This window comes from Mesoplodon bidens, assembly GCF_964165515.1.
Source record: "Mesoplodon bidens genome assembly, chromosome: 2".
In the NCBI taxonomy this organism is placed as follows: domain Eukaryota; kingdom Metazoa; phylum Chordata; class Mammalia; order Artiodactyla; family Ziphiidae; genus Mesoplodon; species Mesoplodon bidens.
In genome coordinates this window covers 128,001,102-128,017,175 of record NC_138177.1, presented here as the reverse complement: position 1 = coordinate 128,017,175, position 16,074 = coordinate 128,001,102, and the positions used below count along the sequence as shown (strand labels likewise).

General features: G+C 46.9%; 1 protein-coding gene across 4 annotated transcripts in view; it reads right to left on the bottom strand.

Annotated features, from left to right (window-relative positions):
- GNG12 (G protein subunit gamma 12) overlaps positions 1-11,832 on the bottom strand; it is a 126,515-nt gene extending 114,683 nt beyond the window's left edge. Inside the window, exon 1 of one of the 4 annotated variants that reach the window (XM_081225781.1) lies at positions 11,735-11,832. The gene's annotated coding sequence lies outside the window, so the exon portion shown is untranslated. Of the gene's footprint in view, positions 1-11,016; positions 11,040-11,710 lie in introns of those variants that run through there. The other 3 variants (XM_081225780.1, XM_081225782.1, XM_081225784.1) reach the window with 3 other exon arrangements.
- Between the last annotated feature and the right edge of the window lie 4,242 nt (positions 11,833-16,074).

The following is a 16,074-nucleotide window of genomic DNA, read 5'->3' as shown; positions in this document are numbered from 1 at the left end:
AGGGTCCAAGTGCAAAGACCCAGGAGAGGTCTCTGAGAGCTGAGGGTGGTCCCCCGCTGACAGCCATCAACAAGACAAGAACCTCAATCCTACAACTGCAAGGAACTGGATTCTACCAACAACCTGAACGACCCTGCAAATGGATTCTTCCCAGAACCTCCCAATAAGATTTCGGACTTGTAAAACCCAGAGCAGAGAAACCAGCTAAAACCGTGATGACTTTTGATGTCAGAATTGTGAGATAATACATGTGTGTTGCTTTAAGTGGCTAAATTTGTGGTAATCTGTTGTGGCAGCCATAGAAAACCAATACATTCTTGGCATTAATGGGAGCTACAGCTGAATTGGCAGCAATTTCTTTTTTTTCTTAGTGGCTCATAGAATAACGGCACATCTCATAATTGATGGCACCTTAGATTTGTTGAAACATGGTGTCATTACCTTTATTTTGCAATGGGAAAGCAGAGGCTCTTCGAGGTCAGGTGACTTGCCCAGGTGAATCAGACTGCAAGCCTGAGCTCTTAAACCATCATGCACACCGTCAGAGGGTGCACAAGGGCTGGAGCATCCTGCCCAAAGGCCAAGGAATGGCTAACGTGACCCCCAGCCCAGGCCCCTGTCTAACATGGGATCACTAACATGGTTGACCACAAAGACCCAGCCAGGTCCAGAAGGCAGCTACCCTCAGCAGCATTCATTTATCCATTGATGGAGCACTCCAAGGTGCTAGATACCCTTCTAGATCCTGGGCTAGAACAACAGACCAAGAGCCTGTTCTTACACAGCTGAGACTATAGTGCAGGAGCTCAACACTACAGCGACAGGAGCACTGGAAGGAAAGCAAAGCATCTAGAGAGCTGAAAACCCAACTTCACAAGGTAATAATCCACACATTTTGTAGCTCAAAAGACAGTGCTGGGGGTGGAAGATCATAGCGTCCTCTCTAGAGATTTCATGGGCCTCTGCTAAACGTGGGAACTCTGAGAAGGAGAATTTGTTGTGGTGCTAGGGTTTTCTTGGTTTTGCTTTTTTTGTTTTGTTTTGTTTTTTCTCTTTTTTTTTGATGGAGATGGAGGCTAACTTTATACAGGACTGCCTCATTTGAATTTCTAAAAGCAAAAAATAAAGAAATAAGCCACACACAGTCATCTTTTCCCTCAACCAAAATTTCTCTTTCGGTGGATTTCATTTTTAAAAAGATGAAAATTAATTTTATATTAAAAAAGCATCCCAAGAGCTGACTGAAAGAGCACCTCAAAAAGCAAGGGCTTCCCTGGTGGCACAGTGGTTGAGAGTCCGCCTGCCGATGCAGGGGACACGGGTTCGTGCCCCAGTCCAGGAAGATCCCACATGCCACGGAGTGGCTGGGCCCGTGAGCCATGGCCGCTGAGCCTGCGCGTCCGGAGCCTGTGCTCTGCAACGGAGAGGCCACAACAGTGAGACGCCTGCGTACCGCAAAAAAAAAAAAAAAAGAGAGATGACTGTGGAACTCCAACCCTGCACCCTTCGTCGAATCCTGAACTCTGGCCAGTCTCTTTACCTTGTACTTTTACTTACCTCTTTTCTTTCACCCTGGAAATAAGAGTAGACAGCTCTCTGATGGTTAAATCAAAGGGCGAACAAGAGCCCTATTCAGCAGGTCAGCAGGTATGCACACAAAAGAATGTGGCGTGTATGACCTTTCAGGAGATGCATATGAAAGGAAAAATATAGATTTCTTAGAAGATTTTGCAGGAAATGCCATTGGAATTTATATATTCTCAATCTCTCTTGTTTTTGTTTGAGAGGGAGAAATTCTAGACTAGAAGGTCAGCTTCATAATGGTTTTGGAGAAGCCGCAGTTTAATGATACCATTAGCCGAAAACTATTTATAAATCAGACATTAGCAACTGGCATAAAACCCTACTTTCCACTTCTCTCGAATCTGCACTGACAATTTGGCAGCCCACTCTACCCTTGGGCCCGAAAGAGCTATCACATTCTTAAGTCTGTATTTTAGAGATTTTGACAGTGGTGTAGGCAAGAGGCTTAGCTTCAGGAGGAAAGGTCGATAAACACCCACAGGGGGATCGGCAGGCCTGGACTGCCCACAGGAGAAGATGTACAAACGGCCCCAATCCTCTCACTCACTCACAATTCGCAAAATTTAACCAACCCTAATTACCATTTCTCATCAATGAGATTAGCAAAAATAAAAAGAGCTGACACCCTCCGTGCCGGTGGGGCTATGGGGAGACAGGCCATCGGATAGCTGCTGAGCAGAGGGCAAAATGAGCCAACCCTTCCCAAGGGGCTGACAGGGCCCTGCGAGTCAGCAGTCCCGCTCCCGGGAATCAATCCTCTAGGTCCACCCGCACAAAAGCAAGATGACACCTTTATTTGTTGCAGCGCTGTGGGTAATAGCGAAAGACTGGGAACAATTCAAAGGTCCAGCCATAGGGGACTGGTCGAATAAACCATGCTACATCTACACAATGGAAAACGAGCGTGCGGATAGAGAGAGATCTCCAGGACAGACTGCTAATTTTAAAAAGCAAGACACAGAACAGTATATATAATATACCACTTTTTGTGAAAGAAGGGGGAAGCGTTAAATACACACACACACGCACACACATGCACACCCTCATTTGCTTGTATTTACAAGTTGCAGCCTGTAGAGAATGTGGAAAAGGCTTGGACGGGAGCAAGATTTCTCAGTGTTTACCTTTTTATATGGGGGTAAACCATATAAATACATTATCAATTTTTTTAAAATGGAGAGGTTGTATAAACCATTTTTCACAGGAGTGTGAAGAATAGGACAATCCCAGCTTGAAGAAACAAAGCTGAGGAGGCTTCTGGGAAACCTGGGTTGAGGCAGGTGAATTCTCACGCTGGCATCAGTAAATCAGAGGAACCTGGATCCAGAGCTCAGGAGGCGTGCATGGAGAGGGGGTCTCTGCCCTGTGTGGTATCACCTGCTGGGTGTGGGTGTCCCTGAGCCCCTTGACATTTATTACAGCAGGAGGAAATCAGAGAACTGGGGGTGAATTGGAGGCAAAGGCAGAAACACGAGGATTCCCTCCCAGGCAGCATGCCAGGCGCATTTATTTGCTTTCTGGACTTGGACAGTAATGGCTGAAGCATGCTGCTCATCAAATATTTATGTCAAAAAAGAGGGCAAAGCATGTGCCGGAATATTCTGCTTAATTCAACAGAGAGATATTCCTGAAAAGTTGAGAATCCTGGAATTTTGTAAAATCAAATCATACCATAAATGTAACAGGTAAGTTTGCTCTCTCAAGAAATTTTGAGGGACTTCCTTGGTGGCGCAGTGGTTAAGAATCCGCCTGCCAAGGCAGGGGATGTGGGCTCGATCCCAGGTCCAGGAAGATCCACATGCCACGGAGCAACTAAGCCCATGTGCCACAACTACTGAGCCTGAGCTCTAGAGCCCGCGAGCCGCAACTACTGAGCCCGTGTGCTGCAACTACTGAAGCCCACGTGCCTAGAGCCCATGCTCCACAACAAGAGAAGCCCGCGCACCGCAATGAAGAGTAGCCCCTGCTCGCCACAACTAGGGAAAGCCCGTGTGCAGCAGCAAAGACCCAACGCAGCCAAAATAAAGAACGAAAAGAAATTCTGTGGGAAATCCTTATTAGGAATTGTTATCTCCTGCTATTCCTGTTTTGGGAATCTGAGTTTGCCTGAAGAAAGCTGCATTTAACCAGGCTAAATGCGAAAGGCGTTCACGTTTCTGCACCTTTGGGCATTTTTCACAAGGTGCGGCCCCTCCATAAAACAGCAGAAGGCCAAGGTCCTAAGTGCAAGCCAGCACCTCTATGCACAGAACCACTGTCTTAGCAGTTTGACCCACTAAACATGGCTGATCCTACCTGCTGTGCGGATTGCCCCTCAGGAGGGGAGCCAAGAGGAGGTTAATTCTGAGTCTGCTTTCTAAAGGATCAACTTAAAAGAGAGGCATGCAAGCAGCAGCTGGCACTGCAAGGGACACAGACAAGCCCCGTCCTCAGTTGTCAGTGGCTTTAGCAACAAGGCTCCCCACTTCTTACCCTAAACTAGAAAAGTCTTTCTACACAAGAAGCAGCCACTCATAGGTAAATTCCAAAGGCTCCTGCAGCCAGTGTCCTTTGCATCCTGTCCCCAAGAGGAGGGCCCACAGCTGGTCAATAAACACCATGGATCCCTTTGTCCATTCCCAGGAGGCACCACTGCAGGAGCCCCGCAGGTACCAGGCGATGCTGAGCACGTTTGTTGGTGCTGGACTCAGAGTAAAAAACGCCAACGACCCCTCAAGTGCTGGGCTTTACCTGCCCCTTAGGAAATGATGAACTAAAGAGGAAGAAGCCTGTCACAGGGAACACGCACCACTGAATGTGCCTTTCCTAGTAGATACCATCAATTTTACCTTTTTGATTAAAAAGAACACTGGCTCATCCACTTCACTCGCACACACTACAGAGACTGTGGTTTTATTCCTTCATTCCACTGGCATTTATTAAGTACCTACTACGTGCCAGACTCAGCCGGCTCCTGTCATTTTGAGGGTTATTGTGGCTGAAGGTGCTGGGAGAGGCAGGGTTGCTGCTGCCAGATTGTGCCTTTGTGTGACTTACGAAAAGGCCAGCCCTCCAAGTGCACCCAGCCTTGCAGGCCTGACGGAGTCAGAATGAAGTGCCCCCTCCTCCTGGCAGAGGCAGTTCTAACCCAGGACACATAGTTTTTGGAGAGATTTGAGCCCCACTTAACTTCCTTGGCCAGCTAGTCTTGTGCAGTGAACAATCTGTACAAGAGTTCAAAGCAACCCTGTCAAGAAGTCACAATCCAACTCTTCTGCTTCTTGGCCAGACATTCAACCTTCCCCTGACAACTTGTCTGAGCAGCCAATCATGACCTTACACACCCACATGAAGCCTCATGGTCTAATGTGCAGCTCACAGTCTAACACTGCAAAAGGTTTGGGTAGTTTTTAGGTACAGGACAGGCACCAAGTCTGCTGGCTTCAACACTTTTCCAATTTGCCTGAGGTTCTGGTTGAATAAACCTGGTGTGATGGTTTCATATCAGTAAAGTCCTCACTACGCCTCGATAAAGTCCAAGCAGCTTTTGGATTTTGATTCCTCTCTCCATCCTTAGATTTGTTTAGCTCACACCGAGAGTTAAACTGCAATCATTTGTCTCTGAAAAGCAGGCAAACTTTGAGGTTACTGCAAGCTTGGGATCTTGGTCAAAGGGCTCCAGTGTAGGGGGGCTAAAGGTTTAATGTCCAGTGCTCAGGGACATCTTGGCTGGTAGCATCTGTAGCTAAGTAAAAGCCTGATTATTCTACATGGGTAAAGTGAAGATTCCACCCCCATGGGCTCATGTGGGTTGGCACACAGCCATTGGGGATGAAGGCAATGCTCTCTATGTGGCACGCAAGCGTGGTGATGACCACTGATTCAGAGCCCACCCGGGGAGCATTTGTGATGACACCAACCCAAGTTAAGTCAGAACTTATGCTCCCCTTCTCAGTCAACCAAGGGGATCCTATGTCAGTTACGTGACACTGACTGCAAGAGGAATGGTAGTCTATTCTGTAAGAAAGCAAATGGAATATAAGACCTCCGGACCCTCTGGCCCCAAAGTCACCTGCTTACAATCAATGAATGTGAAAAATTACAAAAGATTCTTAGCAACTGATTCACCAAAGCAGACCTAAAAGAAAATCTTCTTTGAGCTACTAATTCTCCAGCAGAGTTGAAAATATCAGAAGTCTTTAAACAGTCTACAACACCCTGGTTTTTATTATGCAGTAATCCTCCAAAATGCAGACCCATTAAGAGAAGACAAAACCCCCCCCTTGTCAGGGGATGGCAACCAGACACTCCCACCTGAGCACTTTTACGACACCCAATAAAGCCTGACACAATAAACCAGACATTTAAGTGACACTAGAAATGATTTTCAAGAGAGTCGGCACTAAATGGAATAATCCACCTAGAAGTAACCTTCAGTCAAATCACCTCCACCCTCTGCCCTGGGTCCAAAGCGTGGGGCTCACCGCTCTTCCCTTTATTCCTGAGAGAGAAGCGGGGAGACAGGACCTGTCGGTGGGAGCTGGCTCTAGAGCAGGACTCAGCTGGTGCCCCCATCTCCGCTCAAGGCCCTCTTGGGGAATCCAGGCATGGAAGAGACCGACTCTACGGATCCCTTCAGGCCTGTTGGGTCTCTGAGGCAATTCTGGAAGCTTTGACTTCTATGGCTGCAGAGGGCAAGGAGCCCAATGAGCCCAATGGCAAGGCACTGGTAATACTCCTCAGGCCGGTCATCTCACCCCCAAGAGGAGCCCTCTCTTCCTGTTTCTCTTGGTTTGAGTTACAGCTTCTAAACGAAACGTCCTCCATAAGGAAGCACTTTTAGCTGGAAGCACCTCCACTGCAGCTCCTGGCAGAGCTCTTAGTGCACAGTATATGGTGTCAGAACAACTCTGGGTCACATCCTCGTCTTGCTGCTTAGGGAGCCTCAGCTTTGTCACCTGGGCTGCTGTGAGGACTGGGCAAGATCATAAATGTAAAGGGGTTAGACTGGGGCCTAGGATGTAGAACAGCCCCATAAATGGAGTCGCACAACTGTGCTGAAGGTATATTTTTTTACCTATTGAACTCTCCCATTAAACTAATGGCAGGTATGTCTTCTTTGTGACTGTCTTAGAGGCCTCTGACACGCGTGCTGTATACACACAGCTCCTCGATGCAGGGCTGGGACAGGAGGGATCTGGGAAGTGACAGTTTCCATAAAGTCAAGGTTGGTGAACTGCGTCTGCAGGCGAACCCAAATTTCAAACATCTCTTAATTAGGTAAACCTGCAAACTTCAAACGGGCCTCTCTTTTACTGCTACATAGTTCTCACATGTAACTCAAAGAACTTCGATTGCTATGCAAGCGGGTGTTTTTTCTAAAACAAAACCAAAATCCTTCTATTTGTAGCTAATAAACCAGGTTTTACTGAGTAATTGTTACACAAATGGATCATCTTTTATTTTCTATACATGCTCATTGGCAAAAATATGGGGAGAAGCGCCACAATTCCACCATCCATTTGTCTGTACTTTCTTTTCTATGCATAAATTTTTTCTAATTAGTTGTTAGTGTAATAATGCACTGTAACTGGGCACACCACCCTTCCCCTACTTAACCTATCCTAAGGTGGACTTCATGGATTATCGATTTTTTTTTCAAGTTTCTAATAAGAAAGGAAAATGGAACTGAGATCTAGGAGAATTAATTTGTTGAACAAATTAACACTGCACTCCATTTCATGTTTAAAAGACACAATGAGAACTGCCTGATTGTATTCTCTTGCTTCTTAAGCACTGCTCGACAGGACTATATAAATTACTGAGCCTTTTTAGATTTGGGGGAAACATTAAAATTTCATATAGTTGTTTTCCTGTTACAAAAATAATGTATGCTCATAACATTTAGAAAATTTCAGTAAGTAATAATTTAATGTTAATATTGTTGAGCATAGACTATGTGTCAGGCACTGTTCTAAATGCTTTAGAGAGATTAACTCATTTATCCCTCCCAACACCTCACTGAAGCACAGAGGTATTAAGTAACTTGCCCACACGCTACACACCTAGAAGCATGAGCCTGGAATCCATCACTATGCTACGATGTTCTAAGAGAGAAAAGAATCAATAAGTTATTCAATCGAGTCCTCCGCTGCTTCAGAGTATAATGTCATAGGCAAGAAATGATTCATAATAATACTGTACCCTTTACAGTTATTTAAAAATATTATAAGCATGATCTGAGTCCCTGTGGAACAATTAGTAAACGAGAAGTCGTCTGTGGCACAAACCACGATTCCAATTGGCCCAATCCTATGCACCTGACATGAGTTAAGAAAACAACAGACACTTAAAAGGGTTTGTTTTCAAGATGGAAGCATTTTTTAAATTTTGCAAATGAGTCAATGACATGATGAGTAGATTCCCTGAATTAACGGAACACCCAGTCTCACAAAAGTTTACCATCAGTCACAACGCTTTTACAAAACGTTTATGAAATGCCGCTAGTCCTTTCCTAAACACTTTTTTTTTTTTTTTTTTTTTGCGGTACGCGGGCCTCTCACTGTTGTGGCCTCTCCCGTTGCGGAGCACAGGCTCCGGACGCGCAGGCTCAGCGGCCATGCTCACGGGCCCAGCCGCTCCACAGCATGTGGGATCTTCCCGGACCGGAGCACGAACCCGTGTCCCCTGCATCGGCAGGCGGACTCTCAACCACTGCGCCACCAGGGAAGCCCCTAAACACTTTTTTAAAAATTGTTTATTTATTTATTTTTGGGTCTCCGTTGCTGCGCGCGGGCTTTCTCTAGTTGCGGCGAGCTGGGGCTACTTTTCGTTGCCGTGCACGGGCTTCTCATTGAGGTGGCTTCCCTTGTTGAGGAGCACGGGCTCCAGGCAGCGGGCTTCAGTAGTTGTGGCACGGGATCCAGAGCGCAGGCTCAGTAGTTGTGGCACACGGACTTAGTTGCTCTGCGGCATGTGGGATCTTTCTGGACCAGGGCTCGAACCCATGTCTCCTGCATTGGCAGGTGGGTTCTTAACCACTGCACCACCAGGGAAGTCCCCCTAAACACTTCTTGAGGCTTATCTGTTAGCACTGGACATCAGTACGTGAAAAATAACTGTATACTCCAGGTCACATTTTTTTCATACTTTAAAAATCATACTAGGTAAAAGACAAATATTTCTGTTTCTGTTTAATGTCCTACCCAGGGCTAATAAGCATGACTATTTTAAATATAAATTCTCTTCAAAGTTAAAATATGAGTAATGAAATGATTGCCTGGCTCTAAAAATATTATACGACTGTAACTTCACACTAAAAGCACATTAAAACTGTTACTCCAGTAATCATAATTATTCATACCACTGTAGTAGAAACATGACACACATATGTAAACAAATATTTTAGATATTTTAGACAGATAGATGGATAGACATCTTGCTCTATATATCTATAAAACCAGGTAACTTCTTTGGAATTTAACTGCTCTAGCATTCCAGAAGCTTTATCTATCTACCTATCTACCTACCTCCCAATCTATCTACCTACTATCTATCCATCTATCTATAAAATCAGGTACCTTCTTTACCTGATTTATTTGCTCTATCTAGTGTTTCCAGAAGGTTCAAACTGCCATCTTTTAATTTATCCAATAGCCGGCTGCTGGTCAGTAGATAAAATACCTAATAATTCTGAACATTATCTGTGTATTAGGTGCAAAATGTTTTCCAAAGACTGTTTCATATACTTTCACAAAAATTCTCAAGACAGAGACCATTATCATCCTCATTTTACAAATCAGACTGAAAACAGTTAAATAACTAATATTCCCATCCACATCTGTCACACCAAAACCATACCTCAAACCACTGTTAAGCTGCTTCTCTTCCAAATCAGACTCCAGAAAAATTTGACTTCCACAACTTGCCTCCCTAAATTAAGCTTAAGCTGACATACAAAACTTAAAAAAAAACCCAATAAAAATCCAACACAATAAATGACATAATTCCAAATTTGAAATTTTCTTCTCTCAGAAAGAGGTAAACAAAACTAATCTGATATTAGCTAGCCATTTCTTCAAGTGTTTCGACTAAGCAGCTTTTTGCTGTCACAACATGACGACCACCCATGTCCTTCAACAAATGACAACGTAAGCCCGACACCGCAAATCTCATTGTTAGAGAGCGAGGCTTTCAAATGAGGCTGGAGCTTGTGACATTGAAAATTTTTATAGTATTAATCTTTCCGGTTTCTTGTGAAACACAGATCCACATTTTTATGTATTTCTACACAAATCTAAATGCTGTCCAGATTCAACACCTTCCTGAATTACCTGGGTTAAAAACAGTGAAAATACAACTGCATTTTTTTTTATAAGGCCTAAAGACGCAGCCCTTAGATTGTTCAGCATTTTTTGGACTTAAACCAGGGTTTTATGGTGTTAGTTTACCGTTAGAGAAGGCAAAGAAACTGAACGGTTGATCCTGAAGTCCTTTTATCACTGAAGTCTCTGTAAAACGTTTGATTACTTTAAAAAATGATGTGCGAATCATGTTTGTTTATTTAAAACAGGTCTTGCTGACACATATACTTTGTTGTTTTTTTTTTAAAGAATCAAAACAGCTCCTTACTTGAATGTGACTGTTTTGGCAACAGTTAAATGCAACCCCGTCATTCTAGCGCTGCCGGCCTTCCTGGTTCTCCTAGGTGAGGGCCGCCATCCTGCGATAATTTACACGCAGGGCAGAAGAAGCACCAGCAATGGTGCAGTGTGGGGACTAGCACTTTCAAAACAAAGCCAAACTCGGCTTTTAAAGTAGAGAACACACAGACACAGTCCCTGCCTCTGACAAGGTCCAAAAGATTCCTTATAGACAGTCTACTCAGACGAAGCTACAACAGCCCCAGGAAATATAAAGTGTCCACAAAGACAGCAGGGGGGCGGGGAAGGAAACGACTGATGGGAAGGAAGCTAATCATGTGAAGTTTGCCCAACTCCACAAGGTCTAATACATTCCGGTTTGTTTCCACTCAAAGCAGCCATTAAACGTGCCCTGACACGTGGGCGCGAGGGACCTCCCTTCTCGCCGGTTTTTGGCCATTTCCTTCTCTGTGCACTTGTTTGTATACAACCTCGCCCGGACAGGGGTGACCACAAGATGACAGGCCGCGGCAGTTCCTTCACTCAGATTTCTAGTTGCCCAAAGTTTCACTCCACGGCGGGGTTTTAACGAGAATCACGGGGTCCTTTTCGAAAGTTATGAATGGTTTAAGTCAAGTTTACAAGACACAAACAGAAGGCGAGGGACAAGTGAGTGTCGGGCGACTTCAGTGACAGCGTTTTAAAATTAGCCTTAATTGATATGCCCTAGTTAAAATTTAAAAAAAAAGTCACTCTGATCCACGCAATAAGTGTCGGGGCAGTACTTTTTAAAAAATCACGCAAGACTCACGTCTGAGTCTTGACCTCCTCATACCATCCGCAAAGTCTCCGGGCCACTCAGTGCTCAGGGGTCCCTCGCGGGATGTGTGATCTGAGTCCTCGCTGTGACCCGCTATTTCCCCGCCAGACCCCCAGCGCCGAGCGGGTTCCAGGTCTGCGCACACGCCGCCTAGTCCCCAGAAAGAACGGAAGAAAGTAGGGAAGAGGGGCGTGGCGCCCCAGTCTCCCCCAGTTGTCCGCCCTCCTCCCGAACCTGGCCCCACCGCAAGCACAAGCGAGGAACGCCGGAACCTCCCAGCCCCAACCTGGTGCGGGGCGCACGGCCGCGGGCAGACCAGGAAGCAAGCGAGCGAGCTGGGAGACCTCTCCTCCCACTCCCGCCCTCGTCCCGGGGGCCGCGTCCCCAGCCCTGGCCCCGCAGGGCCCCTGGCTTCCTGCGCCCTCCGACCGCCGCCCGTCGAGGGCGAGAGCGCCTTCTGCCTCCGGGTCTCGGCGTCCCTTTCCCTCCCTCCCCCATCCCGGTCTCCGGCGCCCAGTGCCCCGACCAGTCCCCGCCCTCCGGGACACTCTTTCCTCCTTCCTTCCTTCCTCCGTTCCCTCCCTCCATCTCGCTTCCCAGCACCGGGAACTCGGAGGCGGCTCCCGAACTGGCCAGCCGACGCCCCGCGCTGCGCCCCTGTTCCCTCGGGGACCGGACCCGCCACCTGCGCCCGCCGCTCGGTGCTCACTCGCCTGCCGGTGCGCTGCCCCTGCCGTCACCGCCGCTGCCGGGGACTCTGTCTCTAAGGGCTCCTGGAGACGACTCCGACCTCTCCTCCTGCTGCTCCTCCGGACGGGCGCCGGCTCCGCCTCGCTCGGGTAGGCGGGGCGGACAGCCCGACGGGCGGGGCGGCGGCAGCCTCGGACTCCTTCCTCCCGGCCCGGCCCTCCTCCCTCCTGCCCAGACGCCCTGGCTGTTCCCTGGTTCGGCCGCCGAACCCGTGTCAGGTCTGGGCCGGCAGAGGGGAAAAGTCGGGAGCGTTGAAGTCCTGCAAACGTCTGGCCGCCTTGGCCACCCCCAGTTTCCCTTCCCCGACTTCCCCGTAGCCTTGGAAGTTCAAGGATTCTCGGGCCGCCCCACTTCACAGCCCTCCACCGGGTCCCTCTGATTCCTGAGAAGTTTCCTTCGCGTGCGAACGCTCGAACGCTCGGCAACCCTTAAGCCAGCCGTCCCTTAGGCCGCCAATATGCACGCCGCCAACCCCCTACACAAAAGTTAGGCTCTGCTCCAGGAATTTCTTAAGAAAACAGTCACAGTAAAATTTAAAGGGCCCTGGGGCCACAGAGAGACTTTGCTTTCCAGAAAATGGAGCTATAACTGCGGATTGTTGAATTTTTAGTACATCCACTCATCATGCGCTTCCTTTCCATCTCTCGCCCTGAGATTTGTGTTTCCGAACGCCCAGTACCTGGTAGAGTTCTGCTTAATGAATGGATTCAGGGTGGGGTAGTTTGAAAAGCCACTTCTGTTTCCACAGACTTCTGACTATTCGTATATACAGCCATTCAACGCACACTCATTGAGCACCTGATGTGTGCCAAGCATTGCAATAATGGTGATTGGAGAGACACAAAGATGAATCAGACGGGGGACTCACCCTCAAAAAGTCCAGAAAGAGTCCAGAAAGAGTCAAAAAGTTGGATGTGCAGAAATCTTACCACTCAGTGGACTTCTTGCAGGTTCCTAGGTATCTGCTTTCCTGTTTGACAGGGTGGAGATAAAAGAGAAGAGAAGGCCAAAGTAGCTCACTTAAAACCAGTGTGGGCAGAGTCCAGACTTGAAATGGAGTGTTAAAGCGTTGGTGAAGGATGTCTGTGAGTTGAGTTTCACCAACTGAGGAGAAGTGAGGCCTAGGGAAGCCAGGAGCCAAGGATTGCAGTGAGGACATTATCTTCACTCTTTCTTCCCTCCTGACCCCTGCTCAAGTATCATTCTCGGTGAAATCTTTTGACCAGGCTGTAGAATGGGTACTGCGGGTATAAGAAGTCTGTGGTTGGGTGCTCTGCCCCAGGACTGTGATTCTTGCAACCTGTGGATGGCGGTAGCTGTTGGTGTGCAAGCCACAGGCTGCCAGGGGAGCTCTTTATTCCCCGCTTGGTACAGTGGCAGGAAATGCTTGACTGATTCACAGACACTGACAGTTCCAGGAATACACTCTAAACAGAGCAGCCTGATGCCAGCTGGGACTGAGACCATCATACACTGGAGTTTGTATCTTTTGGCCACAGACTACAGAATCGACTCCTAAAGCCCTACCACTGATTTCCACTTCTGGAGCCCTTTGTCGTCTAGTAAATGCTTTCATGTATGTAACTCTCATCTGGAAACTGAGGCACCAAGAATTGAAGGGGTTTATTGAAGCTTTTCTAATTTAGTGCTATTCAAAGTGTGGTCCACGGAACAATGACCATCTGGGAACTGTTACCCATCTGTAATGGGATAAGCACAGAAATTGAAGGTGAGCATGTAAAAACTTTTATAGCAATTTGAGTAATTTTCTGCCTGTTGAACTTAATAACAAAATATGGCCTTGTATTCTGTATGTTTCTTTCATTTTTCTCGTTATCCATTTTGTATTTATCATGTTGGATAAAAGCATCAGCCTGCAACAGGTTGAAAATAAAATCCCACAGATAGTTTGAGATGCACTGATCTAGTTAGGAGCAAGGCAAGAATAAGAGCTAACACTTTCATGGCAGATGTTGCCTTAAGTGCTTAACATATATTAACTCTATTAATCCTCCTAACAACCCTAGCAGGTAGGCTCAGAGAGGTTAAGCCATGCAATCCAAAAGTGACAAAGCCAGAATTCAACCCAAGGGGTCTGGCTCCAGACGGTGTGCTTTTACCCACGACCCTCCATCCAGTCGTTCTTTCTGCTCTGCTGTGTCCAAACTTCAGTCATTCACATTTCATCTACATATCACTGTGCCTCCTATATGATTTTTTAAATTTATATTTTTGATTGACTTACTTTTGTTATTTCTTACACATAGGATGCTGGCTGTTAGTACTCTCACCTGTGAAATCATGACTTTGATGAGGTAGCATCAGTCTCTTACTCTAGATCACATCAAAGTAGATGCTTAACACCAGCAGTTGCTGTCAGTGTTCTGCCATATCCCCTCTGATCCTTCTCCAGTTTCATGCACACTGGCTCCAGGTGTGCATTCATTCCCATCACCTGATCCTGGCACCTGCATCTCATTGTCAGCACACCACCCTCAGCTGCAGGATTTACTTTGCTGGCTCACAGGGCAGCTGGAAGTACCTGGGAATTGATGTTCCCCCACCCCTGCCTCAACCTTTAACCAGTGACGAAGGACTATGCCCATATAAATACGCCAATTCCTTTGCTCTCAGTTGGAACAACTTCAGGGTGAATCTCCACTGTCTACAGGGCTCCCTACGAGATTGAGCCAAATTCTCTCCTCACTTCCGTGGGAACTGGTGCCACATTCTTGCTTGTCCTTCTTACCCTTCCGGGACCTACTTCCCACTCCCCCACCTAGGAACACATCCTAATCAGGACCAACTATATAATTTGCAGAGCCTGATACAAGATTTAAAAATGCTCATAAATCATTAAGAATTTCAAGATGGCAACAGACTATTAAACCAAGTATGGGGGACATGTGTGACTACACAGGTGTGTGACTTTACAGGCTGCACAACAACGATGTAGGCCTGGATGCTAATAAGTCATTTTCACTTTTCTTTTTTTTTTTAATAAATTTATTTATTTTGGGCTGCGTTGGGTCTTCGTTGCTGCACTCGGGCTTTCTCTAGTTGAGACGGATGAGCGGGGGCTGCTCTTTGTTGCAGTGCGTGGGCTTCTCACTGCAGTGGCTTCTCCTGTTTCAGGGCACGGGCTTTAGGCGCACAGGCCTCAGTAGTTGTGGCTCGCGGGCTCGAGTGTAGGCCCAGTAGTTGTGGTGCACGGGCTTAGTTGCTCCGCGGTATGTGGGATATTCCCGGACCAGGGCTCAAACCTGTGTCCCCTGCATTGGCAGGCAGATTCTTAACCACTGCGCCACCAGGGAAGCCCTCACTTAAGTTCTTATCTCAGGGTCTGCTTCTGGAGAATCCCAAGCTAAGATAACAACTATTAAAGTAAAAGCTAGCCCATTCAAGTACTACCAAAATTATCTTGTATAATACACTGGTGGTCAGCATCCCACACCTTGGGAGCCCACCTTGTAGAAGGATGAGTCACGTCGAGTTGTACATAAAGAGCTTGAGCCACAGGAAGAGGTAGGGCAGTTGAGAATGGTTTAGGTTAACAAATGATGGGGCAGAAAACCTGGGTTTTCTTCTCAATTCTGACACGGAATGATACACACAAAGTGTGAATTTGGGTGGTATCTTAGATTGAGTTACCTGGAAACATACCTTGCATGAAGAAGACTTATGGGCGAGTGGTTAAAAAGATACACCTGTAAGGAAGCAAGGCAGGCAGGATAGGGCAGAGGACAAGGATGCCTCTCAACATGGTTACAGCTGGACCTGCAGTCCAGGGGGGACTGGAGGTAGGTGGCTCTTCAGAAATGGACCATATTGAGTCCAGTGTATTGGACCTTTGTATCTCCATATCCTGTATTCCTGGGAAGAGGTGTCTCATTGGGCAAAGCAGTTCACTAAGGGTAATGCCCACTGATGGACACAGCTGTGAGTGGTCAGGAACCAATATTCCCAGCAACTCGGGAACAGGTGTGTCACCCCTGAACAGGGGGTCTGGGAGAAGCTCCAGAGTGCACACTATACGTGGGTTATCTCCAGTGTCTCACTTGGGCTTATAGTCAGTCAAAACTGGCATTCTCAGCCCAGCCCAGGAGGACCTGACCCCTTTGTCTTCCATGTAGCACCTGGGCAATGCTTGGTTGCATTTTGCCTTCTTTATACTATGAACCTATTTAATTTCCTATTTTTTCTTTCTCCAGACTTCTTCAGAACTCTTTTTCCTTTCCCTTTCTTTTTTCTGCTCCAACTATCTTCCATCCTCCCATGGCACTCAAGACAAATCAATCA